The sequence below is a fragment of the Chiloscyllium plagiosum genome, chromosome 10, assembly GCF_004010195.1.
Source record: "Chiloscyllium plagiosum isolate BGI_BamShark_2017 chromosome 10, ASM401019v2, whole genome shotgun sequence".
Taxonomy (NCBI): Eukaryota; Metazoa; Chordata; class Chondrichthyes; order Orectolobiformes; family Hemiscylliidae; genus Chiloscyllium; species Chiloscyllium plagiosum.
In genome coordinates this window covers 93196319-93220345 of record NC_057719.1, presented here as the reverse complement: position 1 = coordinate 93220345, position 24027 = coordinate 93196319, and positions in this window count along the sequence as shown.

Sequence of the window (24027 nt, the reverse complement as noted above, 5' to 3'; positions counted from 1 at the left end):
TCATGAAGGGTTCTCTATTCGTGACAACTTTCCCCTTCACCCGCACCGGAAAGTATACACCTTGAGATCCAGCCATCTCACTACTAAAGGCCTCCCTCCTGCCAGAGGTCTCTTTGCCAGCACACAAACTACTCCAATCAACCCCTGCAAACTCATGTCTAATTCAATCAAAATTCACCTTGCCCCAATCTAGAACTTCAACTTGTGAACCAGTTATTTCCCTCTCCACAAGTATTTGAAAATTAATAAAACTATAGTCACTTGTCCAAAAATACTCCGCCACTCTCACCTCTGTCACCTACCTTGCTTTATTTTCCAATTTTGCCCCTGCCTGAGTAAGACCCTCTATATACTGCTTGAGGAAGCTTTCCTGAACAGACTTAATATATTCACGCTATCAAAACCCTTAATTCTCTTTCAGTTCCAGTCTCTGTTACGAAAATTAAAATTTCCTAGTAACACAATTCTATTGCCCCTGCACGTCTCCACAATCTCTCCACATATTTTTGTTCGTCTAATTCCCCATTTACTATTTGGCGGCCTATAGTATAACCTCAATAATGTCACCATACCCTTCTTATTTCTTAACTCCATCCACAAGGCGTCACTGGATGATCCTTCAGTTATTTCACCTCTGATTACTGCTGGGATTCTCACCTTAATCAAAAATGCAACTCGCGCTTCCCTCTTTCAACCATCTCGGTCCCGCCTAAATCACCTGTACACTGGTACATTAAGCTGTTAGTCCTGTCCCTCCCTTAGTCATGTTTCTATAATGGCTCATGTATCCCATTTCCATGTACCTATCCACACCCTGAGTTCACTGGTCTTTACTGTATTTCTCTCGCATTGAAATAGATGCAATTTAATCCAACCGACATTCCTAGCTCCCTGTCCTGTTCCAGACTAACCTGACTTATCATTTCACTTTACTGTTTCAGATTACTATATCCCCTTCTAGCCTCGCACTTGCCTCTCTGCTGCGAAGGATCCCACGGACCACTCACCCCTACCCCCAAGTCAATCTACCTTATACCCAAATTATAGACTAGGAATCCTGTTCGCTAAGGTATTGGACCCCCTCCAGTTCAGGTATAACGCTTCCCTCTTTAACGCACCTCTGACCCAGAAAAGATACAATGATTTAAAAATCTGAATTTCTGTCCCCTGCCCCAATTCTTTAGCCATGCATTCATATGCCATATCCTTCTGTTCTTCCCCTTGCTAACACGTGGCACTGGAAGTAATCCAGTGATTACCACCATCGTTGTCCTGTTTTTAAACTGTTTTTTCCTCGCTCTCTGTAATCACTTTGCAGGAACTCATGCCTATAACTTTTATGTCATTTTGACTATGTGCACAATGACGTCGAGTTGCTCACTGTTCCCCTGAAGAATGCTTTGTAGCCGCTCTGAGATATCCTGGATCTTGGCACCTGGGAGGTAACACACCAGCCTGAATTCCCATTTGCAGCCACAGAATTTCCTGCCTGTCCCCTCTCTATCGAGTCTGAATGATTACTTCTGAATTTATTCTGCTAACACGAACTGTTGGCAATGTGCTTCCTTCCTGGAAGAGTTGGATTTGGCTGAGTTCTGTTGCTTCAAGCAGTGGGCAGATTCCGATGAATCTTTATCAGGAATCCCCCATGAGTGCTAAAGACGACTGGACTTTTTTTTGGCTCGCCCACTTTGTTGTGATCAGAGACGTTGAAAGAGAAAGGGAGCAATAGACTGTGCTTTCTCTGATATGTTACAATTTTCCCTCTCTGAGATGAATCAACGATGTTATCAGACCCCAAACTGGACCATGTGACCTCTCCTTGAACATTGCCTGAACTATATGAGCCTATCACATTCCCTGCTCCATGTAGGTGCATCATTGTTGCTGTCAGACAGGGCTGATCTATTAGTTATCATGGGGATATTTGTGGAGCCCTTCTTCCAGTGAATTGTTTAATTGTCTATCGCCATTTATGACTGGGTGTGGTAAGACTTCAAACCTTCAGTATGATCTATTTTTCTGACGGTCATTTCTCCCGCTCTGTCAGATATCAGTTCTGCTGTTTGGAATGTAAGAATCCTAGTACGGTAGCTTTAACAGGTTATCATCAGGTTTAGGTACACATGGTTATGACCGTGGCATGTTCTCTCACACTTGTCAATGAACCATAAATCGGTTTGATGGTAAATGTAGATGGAAATGCCCTCATCTCTGACCTATCACCTTCTCCTCCACCTTCATCTACCTATTGCATTTTCAGCCAGCCCACTCCCGGCACCTTCACCTGCAACCGCAGGAAGTGCAAAACTTGCACCCACACCACCCCCCTTATCTCCATTCAAGGCCCAGAAGGATCATTCCACATCTGACAGAAATTTACCTGTACCTCCACCACTGTCATCTACTGTATCCAATGCCCTCGATGTGGTCTCCTTAACATTGGGGAGAAAGAAAAAGCCAACTTGCAGATTATTTCCGACAACATCTCTAGGACACCAAATAACCTCACCACTCCGTGGCTGAGTACTTCAACTCAACCTCCGACTCCGCCAAGGATATGTATGTCCTGGGCCTCCTCCATCGCCACTCCCTAACAAGCAAAAGCTTGGAGGAAGAACGCCTCATATTCCAACTTCGGACCTTGTACCCACATGGGATAAATTTGAATTTCACCAGTTTCCTCAATTCCCTCCTCGCACATTATCCCACTCCCAAACCTCCAACTTGGCAGCCCGTTTTTGAACTGTCGATCGCCTTTCCCAAATATCCACTACACCCTCCTCTCCAACCTAACAAATTCTTCCCCACCTTCATCTACCTATCGCATTCTCAGCTACCTTCCTCACAACCCAGTCGCTCCCATTTATCTCTTATGCACCTCCGGCCCAGTAGCCTCATTCCTGATGAAGGTCTTATGCCTGAAACGTTTAGTCTCCAGCTCCACGAATGCTGCCTGACCTGCTGTGCCTTTCAGGTCCCATACTCTTGTCTCCGTTCTCCAGCATCTGTAGCACACACCTTCTCCTAAACATTATCACAGGCAAAAAATTACAGACTGTAGTTGAATACCATTCCGCTTCTGCTGCTGTTGTGATCTACAGTACCACGTAAATGCCTTGTTTTGAGCTTCAATATCTGCAATACAATTCATCTGCCTCCCCCAGTTCACAGTAAGACTCATTCACACATCAGCCCTGTGCTCAGTGACCTACTCTGGTTTCGGATGTTGCAATACTTCCAGTTTATTCCTCTCATTGACCTGAGGGTCTCTCCATGGTGTCGCGCCTCCAATTTGTCACATCTCTCGAAACCTTTTAACAAAGTGATCTGAATCGTTTTATTTGCACTTGTTCCATCCTCTGCATTCGATGCGAATGTGTTTCCATGTATTTCTCTCTCTGAACATGAATAAGAGCTCTGAAGTGTCAGTGATGCCAGCCTTATGCAGTTGCAGTGCCAATGAATTTGTACATCTTACATAATCGTTCACTTCCCGGAGCATGATAAGACATATCGGACAGGGCGCTTGAGCAGCTTTGATACACGTGTTTGTAACTTATTCAAAAACCAAAATTACAGGTGAAACTAAGCAGGTCTGGCAGCATCTGTAGAGTGAAAGCAGAGTTATTTTTCAAGTTCAGTTATCCTTCTTCCAGGCTTCCATTTTCTTCAGCAGTTTTGTTTTTTATACGATTTCCATTATGCACAGTTGTTTCTTTTATTGAAAAATTGTATATGCCTATTCGTTTCTGTAGAAACTCAACAGGTCAGGCAGGATCTGTGGAGTCAGAGAAATAGTGTTAACCTTTCCAGTCCAGGGTGCCAATTCTTCAGGATTAAAAAAAATTGCAAATACTCTTTTTCACTCCTTGCAAAGTTGGTAGGGGGTGAATGGAAACAAAAGGTGTGGAGATACAGTGCAAAAGTTAAATTGGCTTTTAATTTCATTGATAGAGAAACGGATAAAACGTTGGTGTAAATTAAGGTGTGAATGGGGATATGGGTTCTCTGAACTGAGTTCAAGAATAGCAAGACACAAAGAAAACAAGGTCACAGGGAGACCAGAAGGAACAATGTAGGAAGAAATGGAGAACAGTCATAATGGGGTCAGGCTGTGAAGTTATAGAATTGAAAATTAACTCCTACAGGCTGTAATGTAGCGAAGTGTAAAGTGAGGTGTTACTCGAGCTAGGGCTGTGCTTCATTGGACCATTGCAGCAGATCAGGACCGAAATGTTGGCATGATATCAAGGAAAGTTATTGAAATGGGAAGCAATGAGAGGGTCAGGGATGTTCCTACAGACAGAGTGTTCCTCAATGCAGTCTCTGTTTGGTTTCCCCAGTCGAAAGGATACTGCATAGTGAGCAGCAATGGCAAGAGACTGGATTAAAAGAGTACAAGCGAAATGCTGCTTCACTTGGAAGGTGTGTGTGAGGTTGTGAGTCCTCAATATTTTCGAATATCCAGTTTTATTTCTTCTTAAAGAAGACTAAATAGTTGTACATTGTGACCTCTACAGCAACAGGTTTGATCATCCTTTGTAAACGGTACTTTTATTCTGCTTCATCACAAGACGTACCCCACAGGTCCAGGCAACAGTCGGTTTGTCACATATGCTCCTGCCTAATTCAAACCGATTTCATTTTTTTCAATTACAAATGTAACTCTGTTCTTTGCAATAACGTTTCTAAATTTAACACTTGTTTTGCTGTAGATTAATCACACAATTTTCAATGTATTCCCTGACTTCCTTTCTTTGGTAATCTATATCTCTATTTATAAACTCAAGTATCCACTAATCCCTCTTAACTAAAGTATCAACTTGCCTGGCCACCTATAATTCCCTATCTTCTGCGCCCATCTCTCCTTAAACGTGAGCTTACATTGGCCAATCCTTTGGGACACTCCTTTAAGCCAGTAATTCTATACAGATCACCAGAAATTACTCCACAATCTCATCAGCTATCTCCTCAGAACTAGGAGGTGTAGTCCATCTGCTCTGTGTGATTTGACCAACTTCAGATCTTTCAGCTTCCCCAGCACCATCCCCGTTGCGAACTACGCTCACTTTCGCCCGTGAATCTCTTGAAGGTCTGACACGCTGCTGCTGTTTTCCACCGTGAAGACTAATGCAAACTCTCTATTCAACACCTTTGCCATTTTTTGTTTCTAATAACTATTCCAGCTTCATTTTCCAGCAGTCCAGAGTTTATTCTTACCTCCTTTCCTTCCCTCTTACACATCAAAAAAGTGCTTGCCATGTTCTGTTACGTTGTTAACAAGCTAACTGCCCTATGTCATCTTCTCCTTCCTATTGCCTTCATTAATTACCCTCCACTGGTATTTAGAGGCTTCCTAATCCTCTGGATTCCCAATAATCTTCAGCACATTGTATGTTTTCTCTTGTATTTTGATATTGTCCCCGACTTTCCTTATCAGTCACGCGCACATCAGAACAATCTTGTCCATCTGTACACACACTGATTAACCAATGCATATTAAATCATCTTTCCTCCATTTCAAATTATCCTGTTGTGCTTACATTGTTACAATGTAAATACCAAATGTATTCTGTTTACTTCTCTGAATTTTACTTTATTCCATCCAGCAAGTAATTATTAGTGACTGGGTGATATCACTTTAGTCCTCTCTATTCTCCACAGCCACTGTCTCCGATCCATGTTTTTTCCTTAACAAATGACACAGACATATGATCACCAACACTTTACTCGGAATAAACAAGTAAAGAGCATTTACCTTTGAGCTAAGGCCAAAATTCTGGAAAGGAAAATATTTATAAACTGTGTAATGAGATGCTTGCCGTTTTAGAAACAACTTGTTGAAGGTCGTTCTGATAATATAAACCGTTCTCTTATTAGAGCTGTGAGAGTAAAGTCCGGAGAAATCTGTGTGTTCAGAGCAGTTGTGCCTCGGGACAGTTTTTCGACTGGTAATTGTTGTAGTGGAGAAGAATGGACTGTCGGACCAAACTCTCCTTTGGCTCTTGGGAAGGTGGTTCCATTGAGCTTTCTATGTGGATAACACAGCAGAGTCAACAAGCCTGTGAAGAAAAATCATAACTTTGTTACAGTAATTGGAGGTGAGCAATAAGATGGCGATGTCAACATCCCACCCAGACCTGCTATTATTGTTACGTTTAAAGTGTTGGAGTGAAAGGGGTTTACTGGAGCTGTTTGTTTAGGGACTGTCATTGATATCATTCTACACAATTCCAATTGTATCACTGGATGGTTTCCCTCTTCTATTAATAAGGGGCTTCTTTCAATGTGTCTCCCATAATATCAGCAGAAGCATCTTCCTCAACACGATAGGGATCAGCAGCTTCAGACAGAGGGAGAAATCAGAATCTGGGAACATTAGACAGGAACGTTGCAACAATGGATCAGGATCTGAGAACATCAGACTGGAATATGCCTTCAATGGATTAGAATCTGATAACGTTAGACTGGAATGTTCCAGCAATGGATCATGATGTGAGAACAATTGACTGGAATGTTCTAACAATGAATGAAGATCTAAGAACATTAGACTGAAATGTTATAACAATTGGAAGGAGTTTATCGTATGATCTTTACAGGCTTTCTGAGGATTGGATATCGTTGACATGGCGGATAGCATGTCTACTGATGATTATTCAGGCAGGTTACCATCCGACCCTTGCTATTGTTGGTGTTCCTGGTGAGTGTATCTCTGCCCATTTATTAATGATGTAAACCACTGTGAAAGCCATCATGATTTTTGTTCTCTTTATCTGGCAAAAATGCAAACTATTGTCTTCACTTTCAGTCAGAAACTCCATGCCTATCGCCATGAATTTCAAAGCTTTGTCTTACAAACATCTCGTTATGAACCCAATTTTGTCCTGATTTATATCTCAATATTCTCCCTAACACCAAACCTATCCACTCCCACCTTCACAAGCTCCCCAGCTCTCAGTGGCCTTAGACTGGCAATTTCATTGTACTGTTTTGATCCAGGAACTTCCCGAGCAGGAGTGGGTGTCATGTCCATCAACTCCCAAGTGCAATGCTCTGATGCATTCACTTCGTGAAGGAGGCTATCTCTGCCCCCCGCTGTGGGGAATACATTAGTTCTGCCTCCACAGTGGAAAGGACAGAAAATCTTCCAGGAATACTGCGGGACACACTGCCTGGAGAAAATAAGAAACTGCGCAAGATTAGAATTAATAAAGAGAAATTCCTCATACACCTAATTAAATTGAAGGTTAGAAAGTTGCTGCACCAAATGAGCTCCACTCCAGAGTTTTCACGGAAGTGGCAATACAGCTAGTGAAGGACGTATAGAGTCAGGCCGGACAGGAAAAGACACTACTGTCCAATCAGTCCATGCTGACCATTCCAATTCCAAAATAACTTAGTCACACCTGCCCGTGCTTGATCCATATGTCTGCAAACATTTCCTATACACGTACGTATGCAAATATCCTTCAAACGTTGTACCTACAAGAAACAATTATTGACTAGCCTTCAGAATGCTTTCGACTCTGGAAATTCCGATTCCTGCAGACTGGAAAGAAGCTGTCGTAGCATGAAATATTTGAAACCAGAGTGGAGGGAAAACAAAACAAGAGGCAACCTGATGTCTGGTCTCAGGAAAAAATGAGAACCTTTTATGAGAAATTTTATAACTAGACACATGGGGAACCATGATATGACTTGGCCGAGTCAGCTTAGACTTAGAAAACGGCAAGCAGAAATCACTGAAAATGGAGAAACCTGTGTAGTTTGTGTTAGTTGAGGCACTTACAAATGAGAACCAGTGCAAGTGGTGTGTCTGCATTCGTAGAATAGTGTTGACATGGTTGCTGACAGGTGAATGAAGGAAGTTCGAGTCCATTGGTAAGTGCCGCGTAGGTTTGGGGTGATCTGGTTGATATACTTCATGGATTGAGGATTGTTAATTGGTGACAATACAGAACGCAGTGCATTTTCCTTCACTGAATCATGTGTCAGTCTTTGGACCACAGCAATTTTCAAGCCATAAAAAAGGTGAATGTGAGAAATCAACAGGATACATCTCATTTTGTATTGATTAAATGGTGCGAGATTGGAAAATGTTGTTGTCCAAAAGGACCTAAATATCCTTGATTATGCGTTACCGAAAACAGCACATCCAGGGGTATAAGTAATTACAGTCAGGTACGTTTAGGTACGTTTCCTTTCATTGTAAGGCGATTCAAGTACACATCTTCCTGCAATTGTAAAGCCATGATGAGAGAACATTTGGTGCATTATGTACCGGTTTTATCTCCTTTGTACGGCATGATCTCCTTAACACAGACACAGTCAAAACAAATATCGCCAATCTAATGAATGAGATAATGGTATTATGAGGGGACAGTGATGGAACTGAGTATTTAACCTTCAGTATTATGAGACAAGGAGAGATGATTGTGTTGAAACTTGAGGGTTGGCAACTATCACTTATTTCCAAAAGAGATATTGATAGCGTGAGATATAATTGATTGAAATTATTTATTGTAATGTGTGCCTAAGTACAGTGTAAAACATTTTTGGGAACGGTACAGGCAGATTATAGGATGCAACGACGAACAGATCATAGCATGAGAAAAAAAAATGGAAAGAGTAAGCCATACAGAAAGTACACTAGACAAGATCAGCATTAACAAGATCAACATTATTTAGGGTTACAGTCCATTCAAAGTCTAAGAAAGTATTCCTAATACTGTGTATGTCTCAATGAACCCTCTCCACATTAATGCACAGTCGGTGTGTGACTCTGCACCAAATGTCATGTTGTTCAACAACATCCATAATACCTTCTTTCTGAAACAGGTAGCCATTCCCATCAGCTTCTGCGCACCAGAGAGAACACCACGCTATCTTCTTGGAGATGCAAGGTACCTTCTTGAGACTTGAAACAAAACAATTCAATACCGAACAACCCAGATGGCCTCTTTCTTCAAAGACCGCAATTTCCCCCCAGACGTGATCGGCGATGCTGCCCACCGCATCTCCTCCACTTCCAGCTCCTCCGCCCTTGAGCCCCGTCCACTCCCGGCACCTTCCCCTGCAACCGCAAGAAAGGCAAAACTTGCACCCACACCTCCCCCCTTACTTAACTCCAAGGACCCAAGGGATCCTTCCGCCACAAATTCAACTGCACCTCCACACAAATTATTTACTGCATCCGCTGCACGCGATGTGGCCTCCTCTATATTGGAGAGACAGGCCGCCTACTTGAGGAACGTTTGAGAGAACACCTCTGGGGCACGCGTACCAACCAACACAACCACCCCGTGGCTCAAAACTTCAACTGTCCATCCCACTCCACCAAGGACATGCAGGTCGTTGTACTCCTCCATCGCCAGACCATAGCTACACAACAGCTGGAGGAAGAGCGCCTCATCTTCGGCTTAGGAACCCTCCAACCACAAGGGATGAACTCAGATTTCTCCAGTTTCCTCATTTTCCTTCCCCCCACCTTGTTTCAGTCCCAACCCTCGAACTTGGCACCACCTTCCTAACCTGCAACCTTCTTCCTGACCTCTCCACCCCCACTCCGGCCTATCACCCTCACCTTATCACCCTCACCTTAACCTCCTTCCACCAATCGCATTTTCAATGGCCGTCCCCAAGTCCCTCCCCCCTACCTTTTATCTTAGCCTGCTTGGCATACTTTCCTCATTCCTGAAGAAGGGCTCATGCCCGAAACGTCGATTCTCCTGCTCCTTGAATGCTGCCTGATCTGCTGCGTTTTCCCAGCAACACATTTTCAGCTCTGATTTCCAGCATCTGCAGTTCTCACTTTCTACTGCGATTGGATAGGGCCAAGGGTCTGATTGGGTTAATGTGGTTCCTGTTTAACAGCTCGATGTGCTGACTCATGTGATGAACCTGTAACTTTAAGAGATTACTTGTTCCAAGTTTCTACTAAGAGATGATGAGCTGGTTAGTTAAGACCAGACCAGACCAGTTGAGTAAAGAGCTAGGGGCCTTTAGTTTATTTTACTGGGGCCTAAATGAGTGTTACCATCTCTCACTGATTAGGATATCTGGGTTTTTGGCTTCTCAGTAACATCAAAAATTATTGAGATCTCAACAGAGTTAGAAACTTCTGTGAATGTCTCCTGGCTCCTACTCTCTCGGACTTTTGTGTGGATTTTTTTAACCTCCTGCACTGGAGCACTGTGTGCGAGAATCTGTTCCAGATTTGCCTTTTTGCCAAATTATGTTTATGGGATCTTACTTTATTGGTGCAGTTGGTTAGTAATGGGTACTCTATGTATTATTCGGTTAAGTTTTCCAAGTGTTAAGTTATTCTAAATTCCTCTTTGTTTGTATTTCAGTGACAGTGTTTAAATAAACTGTTTTGGTTAACATCGAATAGTTTGACAGGTTACATTGCACGTGGACCAGTTACATTACATCTTTCTTCAACATAAGAAAATGGTTGGATTTGGGCTACTGCATTGAAATATTTTGAAGGACTCTGGTCTGGTCTATAACACTGTATTCGCACTCTTCTTGTGTGAATAGCTGGAGTGACCGAATGGTCTATCCCTCTTCCTATGCAGTATTGGTGGGCTGAATGGCTTCTTCATATACCTGCTTTCACTGAGGGAATGTGCAGCGTTCAGCAGTACTGTTATATGAATGTTATTGACACTTTAACAGCACAAGCTTGACTGCGTCCAGGTTTTGCTGCACATGGACACAGAGATTGGGTGAGGAACTGAAGGGTGACACATTGTTCTGAATATTGTGTAATCTTCAGTGGCCATCCCCAATTCGGATCTTATGATGGGGAAAGACATTGATGAAGCAGCTGAAGAAGATTGTACCGAGGAAGCTACCCTTATGATCTCCTGGAGAGATATCCCGCCCACAGACCACAAGCATCTTCCTCTGTGCTTCAAATCTGTCGCAACAGAGGGCAGATTACACTGATTCCCATTAAGGACATATTTGCTCATGTTCCATGATGCTATCCTCAGCTAAATACTGCCTTGATATCAGTGACTGTCACCTGAGCCGTTGTGCTCACTTCGTTTCTTTATATCAGAAGGTCATGGTTTCGGAGAAGAGAGTGTTTGCCTCAAAAGGAGGTTAGTGATTGTCAGGGATTCTGTATTCCACAGAGTCTAGGAGCTAGATCACTGAAAATATTTTCAAAAATGTTTAATAGAATTGACCTGTCAGAGAGGTGAGCGTGATGAACAATTGGGCATTAAAGAGGATTTGGGACCAAAAACAGATCAGACATGATCTTAATGAAGGGCAAGGTAGGCTTGGGGTGGGGAAGGGTTTGGGGAGTGGCGGACTGAACGGTCTGTCTTGTATCTGATATTCTCACATTCTTTTATTGAAAGTTAGTGGGTGTTATTTACCTGGAAGGTCTGTTGTTGAATGTTGCAGTCAGAGAGACCAGAGAATTTCTTGAGTCATCTCTGGATGAGCTATGTGGGCTGTATTCACAGTGAATCTGGGACTACAACATGACAAACAAATGAAGTACAAGTTGCAGAGAGGGGAAGCTCTGTAAAGAGGGATAAGGGGCCTCATTCACACTCAACCTGGGTTTTCCAATTACATTTTCCAAATCACCACTAACTATGTGCGATAGTCTTAAGTGGCTGAATAATCTCTGTTTCTGTGCACCAAGTTATGACAGTAATCGGCCTCAAACTGCACCTGTCTTGCAGGTTTGAGCGGCTGAATCGAACACAGAAACATGGGACTGAGGAGCAGGAGTGGGTCATTAGAGAACTTGAGCCTTCTTCACCAGGCACTAAGATTGTGGTTGATCAATTTGTGGTCTGTCCCAAATTCCTGTCTGTATCCCACATCCATGACTGACTTCACTGTCAAAGATTTAACTAATTCAGCTTTAAATCAATGTAAACAGAGAGGCACCGTAAATTTGTACAGAAGAGAATTCCCATTCCAAAGGTCCTTTTAAAATTTCTCCTTATCCCTGTTATCGAGTCAAATGATCATGCAACATGGAAACAGATCCTTTAGTCCAACCCCTCCAAGCTGATGAGACATCCCAACCTGATGTTGTCCCCTTTGCCAGCATTTTACCCCATCCCTTCAAATCCTTCCGATTAATACGAACATTCGTTTAAATACAGATTTATATCAGACTCCACAACTTCCTCTTGCAGTTCATTCTGTACACGCACCACCCTCTGTGCGAACAGTTTGCCCCTGAAGTCGCTTCAAAACCACTCCGCGTCACCTTAAGCCTCTATCCTCTAGTTTTAGACTCCTCTATCCTAGGAAAAAAACTTTGGTTATTCACCCCATTCTTAACCTCATGATTTAGTAAATCTGTACTATTCAGCCTCCGATACTCTAAGGAAAGAAGCCCCACTCTATTCAGCCTCTCCCTATAGCTCAAAACTTCCAAACCTGCAACATCTTGTCAACATTTTCTTCATCCTCTCAAGTTTAACAATATCCTTCCTTTGGCATAGTGAATCAATTTGTATGCACTATTCTCTAGCACCCTCACAATTTCCTGTAAAGGTGCAACATGACATCCCAACTTCTACAGTGAATGTTGTGACCGATGAAAGCAAGTATGCCAAACGTCTTGTTCCTTATCTTGTCTACCTGTGACTCCACTTTCACGGAACTACGTATCTGCACCTCTGGGTCTCTGTTCGACAACACTCTCAAGGGCACTAAGATTAATTGTATAAATCCGGACCTGATTTTCCTCACCAAAATGCAACACCTCACATTTAACCAAATTGAACTCCATCTACCACTCCTTGGCCCATTGTCCATCTGATCAACATCCCGGTGTATTATGAGGTAGTCTTCATCACTGTGCACCACACCTCCTATTGGGACGTCATCTGCAAACTTACTAACTATAGGTCCTATGTTCACACCAAATCATTTATATAAATGATGAGAAAGAGTGGACCCAGCACTAATCATGTGGCCCACCACTGGTCACAAGCCTTTTGTCTGAAAAGCAACCTCTCACCACCACCCTCTGTCCTCTGCCGTCAAACCAATTTGGTATTCAATTGGTTAGCTTCACTGGAACCTAAATGACCGAAATGTACTGATTTGTGTACCATGCAGAACGTTGTTGAGCACTTAGCTGAAGTTTATGTAGAAAATGTCTACCACACTGTTGTCATCAATCTTCTTTGACAGCTCTTCAAAAAAACTCAAGTTAGTGAGACACGGTTTCCCATGCACTAAGCGATGTTGACAATCTCTGATCAGTTCTTGCTTTTCCAAATCCATGCAAATCCTATTCCTCAGAAAACCCTTCAAAATATATCCTACACTAGCATCGGCTCACTGGTTTATAGGTCCCTGGATTTTCGAGCTATTGTTTCCTGTTCTCGTCCCTCTCCTCCATTTGTCACAGAAAATCTTAAATGTGACCAGGTTGGTGAGCTTATTAAACATAGAGGTCTCAGACTGGGTCAGGATCAGTGTTCGGAACAAGTAAAATAACAAGTTTATGATCAAAACGAAGATATTCAAACTATGATGGATGTTTGGAGAGAGCATATATAGATATCAATATTTCCCTTTCTAAAAATATTGGCACATACACACACACACATGCACGCGCGCACACACACACAACACAAACCACACATGTGAACGTATTTGAAGACAAAAATCTGTAGAGGATAAGAGTGTAAATTTGAAAGAACTCTATCCAAATATCAGTTGAATTAGTGACAAAAGGGAAAAAAATGAGATATTGTTCCAAATATTATTCAGCTGCTGAAGTTATTCTGCTCAGACAAGCTGCTGGCAATGGGATCCAATCCTGCAGCAGTTCGATTTGGCTGAATTCCCTTTGCTGCAGGCAGTGGGAAGATTCCAATGAAACCCCATCAGGAGTACTCCATGAGTGGTAAAGCTGACTGTGTTTGGTTATAGCTCGCACACATTGTTATGATGAGAAATAAGGAAAGTGAGAGTGAGCAATAGCACGTCCTTTCTCAGGATGGTTAGATTTTCACTCTCTTTGAGTTGACTCACACGATAAGATAATCAGACCATAAACTGGTCCTTGTGAGGTCTCCTTCTACATTGTCGGTACTGTACTCTATCATATTCCCTGTTCCACGCAGGTGCATCGTTACTGCTGGCATACTCAGATCCATTTCCTTTGTAACACACGTCACCACTTGATTTGAAGATAAATTTATATTTTCCCGTGTCATTTTAAAATAAACTGCTTACTATCTTCATCAGAATCTTTATTAAAATGAATGCATTAATACTCCACTTTTATTCTCCCATACAAGTTGGAATATGCATCAGGTGTTCACCAGCTGCACGCTCCTCAAGATCTTACATGATTAACAAGAACATCTCTCATTCTTTGATCTAAGCTGTTGCTCCTTCATAACATCATGTCTTCTTCCCATGAACATGAAAAAGAAGCATCTCTGAAAAGTTTAGAAAGCAATTGTGTATTACTTTTAATTTTAGGGAATTATAAGTAGACACAGTACATCAAAGATGCAGTAAAACATCCTTAAAATCATACCTGATAACCCATCAAACAAAGCATCATTCCATTAATCTTCCAAATTCTTTGCTGCATTTTCAGAGTAACTTGATCTGAGTCAAGCACCAGGCCATATACATCCCTGTGTACCACCGAGTTATGTTTGTTTACTCTTGTTTCATCTTTTTCCCCAAAACACAAACTTCTCATCACTCAGATTTGTATTTTTTTGGGTGCGATATCCCATTGTAGACTCTCTGCCTCCTCTTGCCATCCTATTGAATGACTATCCTGGTGTATGAGAAAACTAAGCTCCAATCCAATCAGCCCCTTCATCGATTTCATTAATCTAGATTGTAAACTGTTCACGACTTTGCATTGATCCCTGAGGAATTCCAATGGTTACAGCTTTCCAACATGAAAATAAGTAACTATCTCTACTCTGTATTTCCTGGTAGTTGACCAGGTCTCACCTGTTCATGTGTAGCGGCCTAGAAAGGTTGAAAAGCCTCGTCTAGTGCAATATTACTGGTTGTCGAGGTGTTTCTGAGGTCAGCAAAACTCCATTAGGGTCATCTGTTGTCAGAGGTGCAGGTCGTACTGTCAATGATCCTGATGCATGAGAGCTTAAAAGACGAGTCCAAAATATAGACTAACATTTGAGTAGAACACGACACGGTCAAAAATTCTACCTTTCAGATGGAGTAATGAATCTTGTCTGCCCTCTCAATCAGATGCTCAATTTCTCCAGAAGTGTATTGAGGGGGAGGGGACATTTCTTATTAGCCCAATTAACACATCTCACTTTAACAACATTACCAATATAGATATTCCACGTCATTAATTTCATTTTTGGTTGATGGTGCAGTGTGGAAAAATTGCTGTAGTCAGCACACATGTAAATAAACAATTGTCTTGGACGGGGTGACCTTAGAGAGGTTTATAAAATCATGAGCAGCATTATTAGGGTAAACAGACAAGGACATTTTCACAGAGTTTGGGAGTCCAAATCAAGAATGCATTATTTTAATGTGAGAGCGGAAAGATTTAAAAGGGACCGAACGGGCAACGTATTCACACAGAGGGTGGTGCGTGTATGGAAAGATCTGCCAGAGGAAGTGTGGAAGTTGACACAATTACAGTAGTTAAAACGCATCTGGATAAGTATATGGGAAGGAAGGGTTTCAAGGGGTATATGTAGGATTTTGGATGTCATGGATGAGGTGGATCGAAGGATCTGGTCCTGTACTGCATATTTCTATGACTATGACTGAATACTTAATTCTATTCCTGTGCAACTACTTGGATTGACAGAATGGCCTCCTCCTGTCTCATTGTCGCGATCATGAGTGGCTGAATGTGATCTTCTTCTCCCCCTGTAACAACACACACACACACACACACACACAGTATTCCAAAAGTGGCCCAGCTAACGTCCTGTAGAGCCGCAAGATGATTATCCCAACTCCTATACTCAATGCTCTGACCAATAAAGGAAAGCATACCAATTGCCACCTTCACTATGCTAACTACTTGCGACGCTAGTTTCAAGGTGCTATAAACCTTCACTCTAAGGTATGTTTGTTCAACAACACTGCTGAGTACCTTACCATTACGTGCGTAAGTCCTGCTAAGATTTGCTTTTTCAAAATGCAGCACCTCACCCATATCGGCACTTAATTCCATATGCCACTTCTCAACCCATTGACCGACCTGCTTAAGATCCCGTTGTAATCTGAGATAACATTTTTCACTGTACACTACACCTCCAATTTTGGTGTCATCTGCAAACTTACTAACTATACCTCTTATGCTCGCATCCAAATCATTTATATAATTGATTAAAAGTAGTGGACCCAGCACTGATCCTTGTGCACTCCATTGGTCACAGGTTTCCAGCCTGAACAACAACCCTCCACCACCATCCTCTGTCTTCTACCTTTGAGCACGTTCTGTATCCAAATGGCTAGTTCTCCCTGTATTCCATGAGATCTAACCTTGCTACCAATCTCCCATGTAGAACCTTTATCGAATGGCTTACCGAAGTCCACATAGATCACGTCCACCACTCTGCACTCATCAATCCTCTTTGTTACTTGCTTAAAAAACTCAATCAAGTTTGTGAGACATGTTTTCCCACGCACAGAGCCATGTTGACTATCCCTAATCATTCGATGCCTTTCCAAGTACATGTACATCCTGCCCCTCAGGATTCCTTTCAACATCTTTCCCACTACTAACGTCAGGCCCACGTTTCTTAAAAGGTGGCAACATGTTTCCCTACCTCCAGTCTTCTGGCACCTCACCTATGACTATTGATGATACAAATATCTTAGTAAGATACCTAGCAATCACTTCTCTAACTTCCTAAAAAGGTTCTAGCGTACACCCGAACAGGTCCAGGGGATCTATCCACTTTTACGATTCGAAACATCCAGCACTTCCTCCTCTGTAATATGGACATTTTTCAAAATGTCACCATATATTTCCCTACATTCTAAATCTTCTGAGTACTTTTCCACAGTAAATACTGTTGAAAAATACTCGTTTAGTATCTCCCCCATTTTCTGCTTCTCCCACAAAGATCGCCTTGCTTATCTTTGAGGTGCCCTGTCCTCTCCCTAGTTATTCTTTTGTCTGGTGGTCTGGCCCCCTCTGGAAAGAGAATGCTATGCCTCTGTACTAGCCCATCCATCAGGATCTCCGTGCCCCTGTCGACAATACGTAGTGTAATTGCCCCTTATCTCCCATGATCAGGATAAACTGTGCAGGCCAGCTCGGAACTGAGAAAGCTCAACGGTGTGCCCTTTGAACTTTTAAAAATAGCTCCAGTGCCAGGAATCTTGGAATATCCGGGGAATCCGGGCGATGGTGTGTACCAGTCATGATGGGTGGGTAAATCGCACTGGCGTTGAATGAGAAGAGCACCATGGGGTCATATGGGTAGTCCATGAGGTGACTTCGATAAGATTCCATCAGAACACGAGTTCGGTCTCAGTCAAACAATTCATCTGTCAAACACAATGAAAATGATTCGGAGACAGATTATTGTTAGATTCAGCGTCATGACTCGAAGACTCTGCTGATCCCCATCCCAGTTAGACAGCTGCAGAGCAAATGTTCATCCAAAACTTTCCACCATCTCATCTCACACCAATATCCAGTTCACACATAATTACTCGAAATACTGGCACATGTTGCAGGATGCTATTGAAATGTCTTCGTTTCAGCATTCTGAAACCTGTGAAAACGACCTTCCATAACATTATCTCACCATCTCCCCTCTCTGTATATTGACCCCTCACTCGAGATATGGTAAATCAGTAGGAGCAACACATCCTGTCACTTTCAGCATGGGCTGCAAGTTTCCCCTAACACAGAGCAACTGAACAATGTACTGGGTGGTGTACACAACTCTACATGTTGGGAAGATCAAAGTTCCAGGTTTTCAGATCAATTCATTGATGTTCGCTGCACAGCTCCCTGTGCTTGTCAGACAGTCTAGTAAGATTGCATAGAAAAGGCAACGAAGTGGTCTGTGCAGCTTCTCATACTGGATGGATGTTTGTTTCCGGATTACAGGTTATTGCCTGTTGTGCTTTGCATAGCTCCCGGTGCTCAACAGATATCTAGTTCGGATTTACAGATCAATGTGCCGCTGTAATCTTCATGGCTCCCGGAGCTGGAGTGCTATGTAGTCAGGGTTTATTGATCAATGTACTGCTGTGATCTGCATAGCTCCCAGTGCTTGACAGATATCTAGGGAGCGTTAATGTTTAAATGCACTGCTGTGGTTTGCATAGCTCCCGCTGCAAGAGCGATATTTAGTCCAGGTTTATAGATCTACTTTCTGCTGCGGTCTGCATAGCTCCCTTTTGCTGGACGGATATCGCATGCGGGTTTAACGATCAGTGCTCCAGTATTACGTGTGTAATGTTTTACTCTGGACAGATTGTCGGATTGTATTGATCAGAGCACTAGATGAAACTGTACAGTTTTCCATTCTGGGTTGTTGGGTTGGAGTGAACAGTATAGTAGTCTGGTATACGCAATGCTACATGGTTAACAGATATATCCTCTGTGTTTATGCTGTATACGCTGGTTCTGTGAGGTTAATTAAGAATGTGATATACATAACCCTTTCAGCTGATCTGGTAATGCCTTTATTTCGTGTTCTCATTCTTGGGATTGGACCCTGCATCTCTCACTCTATTAATGTTTCAGTGTGACCATTCACAGTGTAACATGTTGTGAATACCTGCTGTCCTAGCAGCAGCCACAGCCGCTTCATTCATATGCACTCTGCTATTCCAATCATCCTCAGGTCTCCATGTAGAAAGAAAGGATGACCACTCAGAAAAAGGACATTTGTCTGATATATAGCTCATGTCCGAAACGTCGATTCTCCTGCTCCTTGGGTGCTGCCTAACCTGCTGCGCTTTTCCAGCAACACATTTTCAGCTCTGATCTCCAGCATCTGCAGTCCTCACTTTCTTTTCGAAGATTTTAACCTACTGCGAATCCTCTTGCAAGGATGCCTTCCTTGAGGAAGCTCTCTTCCTCCCTCTACAAGGATTTCAGAGAGTCCCTCTCTCACTGCACACCCCAGGTCATCTCCTCTGCCCAGAAGCTCTTCAGCCACGTTCTCAAACAGACTCGCTACCACAGCCACATCTCCTTCCTCAGCACCTGCCTACGGAACTGATTGACCCCGCACGGACTCCGGACTACGTTCAGACCAACAAATTTTGGACCCAACCAGGACAACCAGTACCTACAACAAATCCAAAGCCTCCAGCAACAGACCTCCCTCCGGATCCTTCGCTCCACACTTGCAGCCATGCGCCGCTACCTACATTCCCTGGAATTAGACCTACCCAGCTCAGGACAACACTCTCACAGACCTGCAAAGGACCTCTACGGAAGGGCTCATGCCCAAAACGTCGATTCTCCTGCTCGTTGGATGCTGCCTGACCTGCTGCGCTTTTCCAGCAACACATTTTTAGCTCTGATATACAGCTCAAGCCACCCTCACAAACCACCATCGCAAACCAAATAAGTCAAAATATCAAATATGTTCTGAGAAGAAAGGGGCCACTGGGAACATCAGAGAATAGGCCATCAGGGAGATGGAGCAACACTTCCGATGTCTGAATGGGTCAGAGTGAACTCTCTTGTACGCACAGCATCAGTAAATCCTGTATTCACGTTCCAATTATGTAACATACAGCCATTTATTCTTCCTCAAAAGTTCACAGGTTCACTGTTACACACGTTATATTTTACCTGCTAAATTGCTTCTATTGTTTATCCGTTTATAGATTATCTACTTCTTCTTCTTAACTTCAGCTCCTGTCTGTTTTAGTGTCATTTCAACTTAGTTAGAATACAATTGTTGCATTGGTCCCAGCACTGGTCACTGTGTCACTGCAGTCGTTAATTTGTGTTCATTCATAAAGATTAATTCATGCATAGTTTATCCTTAACTTATCCCTGCTTCCCGCTTTGTAAACACTCCCTCCCTCACGAACGGCTCCCCCCACCCCACTCCGTATTCAATCGCAGCGGTTTTGAAAAGGCTGAATGGTCCCTTCCAGTTCTTGTGTAATACACATGAGAGTTTAGACGAACTGCTCCAATTGCTGAGAAACAGCCTCCAATGGCTGAATGGCCGCATCGTGTTCATGTTTAAAGCTCTTGATGTGCTAAATAGCCTGCTTCAGTATAGGAGTTGTGAATGACGCTGAACAATTTGGAACCATCAGTGAACAGACCATTTCTGACTTTATGATGGAGGGAATGCCATTGATGCTGCAGCTGCTGATAGCACAATGTGCCTCATGGATGCCCGGTTTCCATTTGCTCTGTCCTTTACAAATATAGCCGGCTTCACAGGAGGTAGGGCCACATAACACAGTGGGCAGCATCTTCAATATGATGCTGCGACTTTCCCTCTGTCAGGACTGTGCGCTGGGTTCTCTCACAATTACAATTAGTGACCTACCCTTTTGTGATAATACTTTAGTGAGAATACTTCTATCTTGTTGGTTACACCATCTCATCACATCCCACAGTCTGTCTGTTGTACATTTGAGGCCTTGACCTGCTCAGTCACTGGTGAGTCTGCGGAGATACTCTTGGTGATAGACTTTGAAGTACTACAGAGTCAAGATTAGAGTGGTGCTGTAAAAGCACAGCAGGTCAGGCAGCATCAGAGAAGCAGGAAAATCGACGTTTCGCGCAGGAGCCCTTAATCAGGTAGTACCACACCCAGAGTACATTCTGTAACCTTGACATCATCATTTTTTTCTCCAATCTTTTTTCAATATCATGGGGAGCTGATTTATCACTACGGCGTGTTGTGGAGGACAGTAGATATCCATCATCAAGCGATTTCCTTGGCCATCTCTGGCTTCTTGCCATGAGATTTCCTGGGTTCTGGGATCAATGTTGCGGAATTCTAGTTAAACCCCTTCCCCATTGTACCCCAAGGTACCCTCACCATTGGTGGGTCTGTCCTGCCGGTTGGACAGGATATTTTCAGCTGTAAACATTGGGCTACATGAAACGTTCCTTATCAGTTCTGATACTGTGACAACGACAATGTCAGACTGTTTTCTGACGGTACAATATGAAGGACAAAGTCAAAATTGAAGCAGGGAATAATGGCTTTATAAAGCTGACTGAAAGGCACTCTTTCTCAGTATGTTTTCTTTTCTCAGGAGGGATTGAGGCATGGACATGATTTAATGGCATTAGGCACACATGGTGACAGACTAACAAACAGTGGAACTGAATGTCCCTCCGATTTTATATTTAGGGAAGATATACTAAACTGAAGAGAAGGTCGGGTTTATCTCTGAATGAAGGATAACATCTGTATGGTCGTAATCAAGGACTGTACGTCAAATGATTCAGGTATTTCATAGATGATTTCGAGTGTGACAACTGCAGCAGATGACAAACAATGAGTGTTAGAGCAAAGTGTACAGAGGACAGTGATCGTCTGACGAGGGGTATAGATAGGTTAATTTAATGGGCAAATGTGTGGCAGATAGACTACCATGATGGTGAATATGAGGACATCCATATTGGTAGGAATAACTGTAAAAAGGAACAATTTTATATGGTGAAAAAAAGCAGCATGCTGTCGTGAAGATGAACCTGAATGTCCTTGTGCAGGACTCACAAAACGTTGGTTTGCAGATACTTAGGAAGGCAAATGGAATATTATCCATCATTGTTGAAGGGACGCAGTTTAAAAGCAGGGAGGTTATGCTGTAGCTGTATAGGGTGCTGGTGAGACCACACCTGGAGTACTGTATACAGTTTTTGTCTTCGACTTGAGGAATAATGTTCCACCACTCTAGTGGAGCAAAATAGTTTCACTATGCTGATTCCAGAGCGTTGATTCATGAGAAGAAATTAAGTAGGCTGAGACTATACTCGTTGGAATTTAGAAGAATGAGCAGGGATCTTATAAAACAAAGAATTGTGAAGGGTATAGATTACATACAAGCAGGGAGATTGCTTTCACTGCTGGGTGACACAGGATCTAATGGGAATAGCGTCAAAATGTGGGGGACCAGATTTAGGACAGAATTGAGGAGGAATATATTCACGTGAATCTGTGAACTTCCCTGCCAAGTGAAGTAGTTGAGGTTACTTCGCGGAATGCTTTCCATGCAAGGCTAGATTTTGAAATAGTAAAGGAATTAAGGGCTTGAGAGTGAGTATGGCTAAGCTGAGGTAAGAAAATGATCAACCCTGATCTTATTGAATGGCAGAGCATGGTCGAGGGGCCAGAAAACCTACTCCTGTTCCAATTCGTTATGCTCTTATGGAGTAACCGTAGTTTTTTTTTAATGCAAAGTACTAGTTGCGTTGCGTTTAGGGGCGATTCCCACCGCAAAGTTGGTTTTCTTCAAACTCCCCACATTAAATTTTGTTTGAACCTTCACAGTGAGAATCACGTTCGGTTTCCCACACTGGTTGCTGAGGACCATTTCCATTGCAACTCTTCACTCACCGGAGATCATCCCGGGAACCAGTGTGATCTTTGTAAGCCCGCAATTCAATTGCATAAGCACAGTACACGCGGGGTTACCCTGAACAGCCCCTGATATTGAACCTTCACGTGGCAGGCAGTAGGAATTACTGCCCTCTCCAAACCCGCATCCTGTGCAAGGCCATGGAGCTCCTCCTGAGTGGGGGGTAGGGTGGGGTGGGGATTGTCACATGCAGGACTTTCGCTTCTTCCACGATGAGAAGTCGAGGCCATGAAATCAGACCATGCGTGCCTGTTCTGAAGTTGCCGCCCAGATGAGAACAGTCTCAGACTTTATTGTCCTTCTCCGCTCCACGAATGTAAGTGGATCCCCCTGACAATCTCACCACTGCCTTTGAGAAGAAGAAACAATATGTAGATAGATTATGTTAACATCAAGAAAGATTTAAGGAAACATCTCACTGAATCTGCCCACAATTCCCAACTTACACAGAAACAGTTTGACTGGAAATTAGAAATAGCAAGAAGAAGAAAGAATTGGTAGAGTTATATATTGAAGGCAAAATAGCAGGGCAAAGTTTTTGCATGTTATAAAGAGTGAATATGATATGCAAGAAATTGTTGGCAAAACTCACTCGGTCTGTTGCATCTAAAGGAAGAAAGCAGATGCGACATTTCCAATCTGGGCACTCTTCATCAGAACATGTTTTTTGTTTCTTTTATTTTGCTTTATTTTATTCGGCAACTATTGTGCACACTGCAGTATTAATGAATGACTTGAACTGGGAAGGACGGGAAGGAGTGAGGGCAGAAGTACAGGAGATCGGTCACTTACATCAAGACCCCGCCCATCTGAATTTTGGCAGAGTTTGAATCCACGAGTGAGTGAAAGGGATGGCATGCCGAATGTAGCCCACTGGAATTCAGCACCACTGGATCAGATATGACACATTCAGAGAAAGTGGAGAATGAGTCTCTCTGAGCTGATCATTAGGGTTGTACAATGTCTCATTGGCGAGCATAGCTAGTTCACTTCAAAAAAGACCCGCTTCGATTCCACCATTGGGTGACCATCTGTGTGGGATTTGAATGTTCTTCCTGGGTCTGCATGTTTTTCCTCCCAGTGCTTGGCTTTCCTCCCACTGTCCAACAATGCACAGGTTAGGTGCAATAGCCTTAATGAATTGTCCTGTGGTATCCAGGAATGTGCAGGTCAGCTGGATAAGCTGTGGGAAATGTAGAGTTATGTGGTTAATATTTTGGTGTGTTTGGTGGTATGCTATTTGGAAGATCAGCGAGGGCTCGATTGGTAAAATAGCCCTAGTCCACACTGCAAGGCTTCCATAATATATATTAACACGCCTGTCCATCTTTGGCAACACTTCCTGAAGCACCTCGCTATACACGCTGCCCTGATTTGACTTACTGAAATGAGACACATGATGTTTGTCTCAAATTAACTCTATCTGCCTTCCTCAGGCCTTTGGCCCATCTAATCAAGGTTCCACTG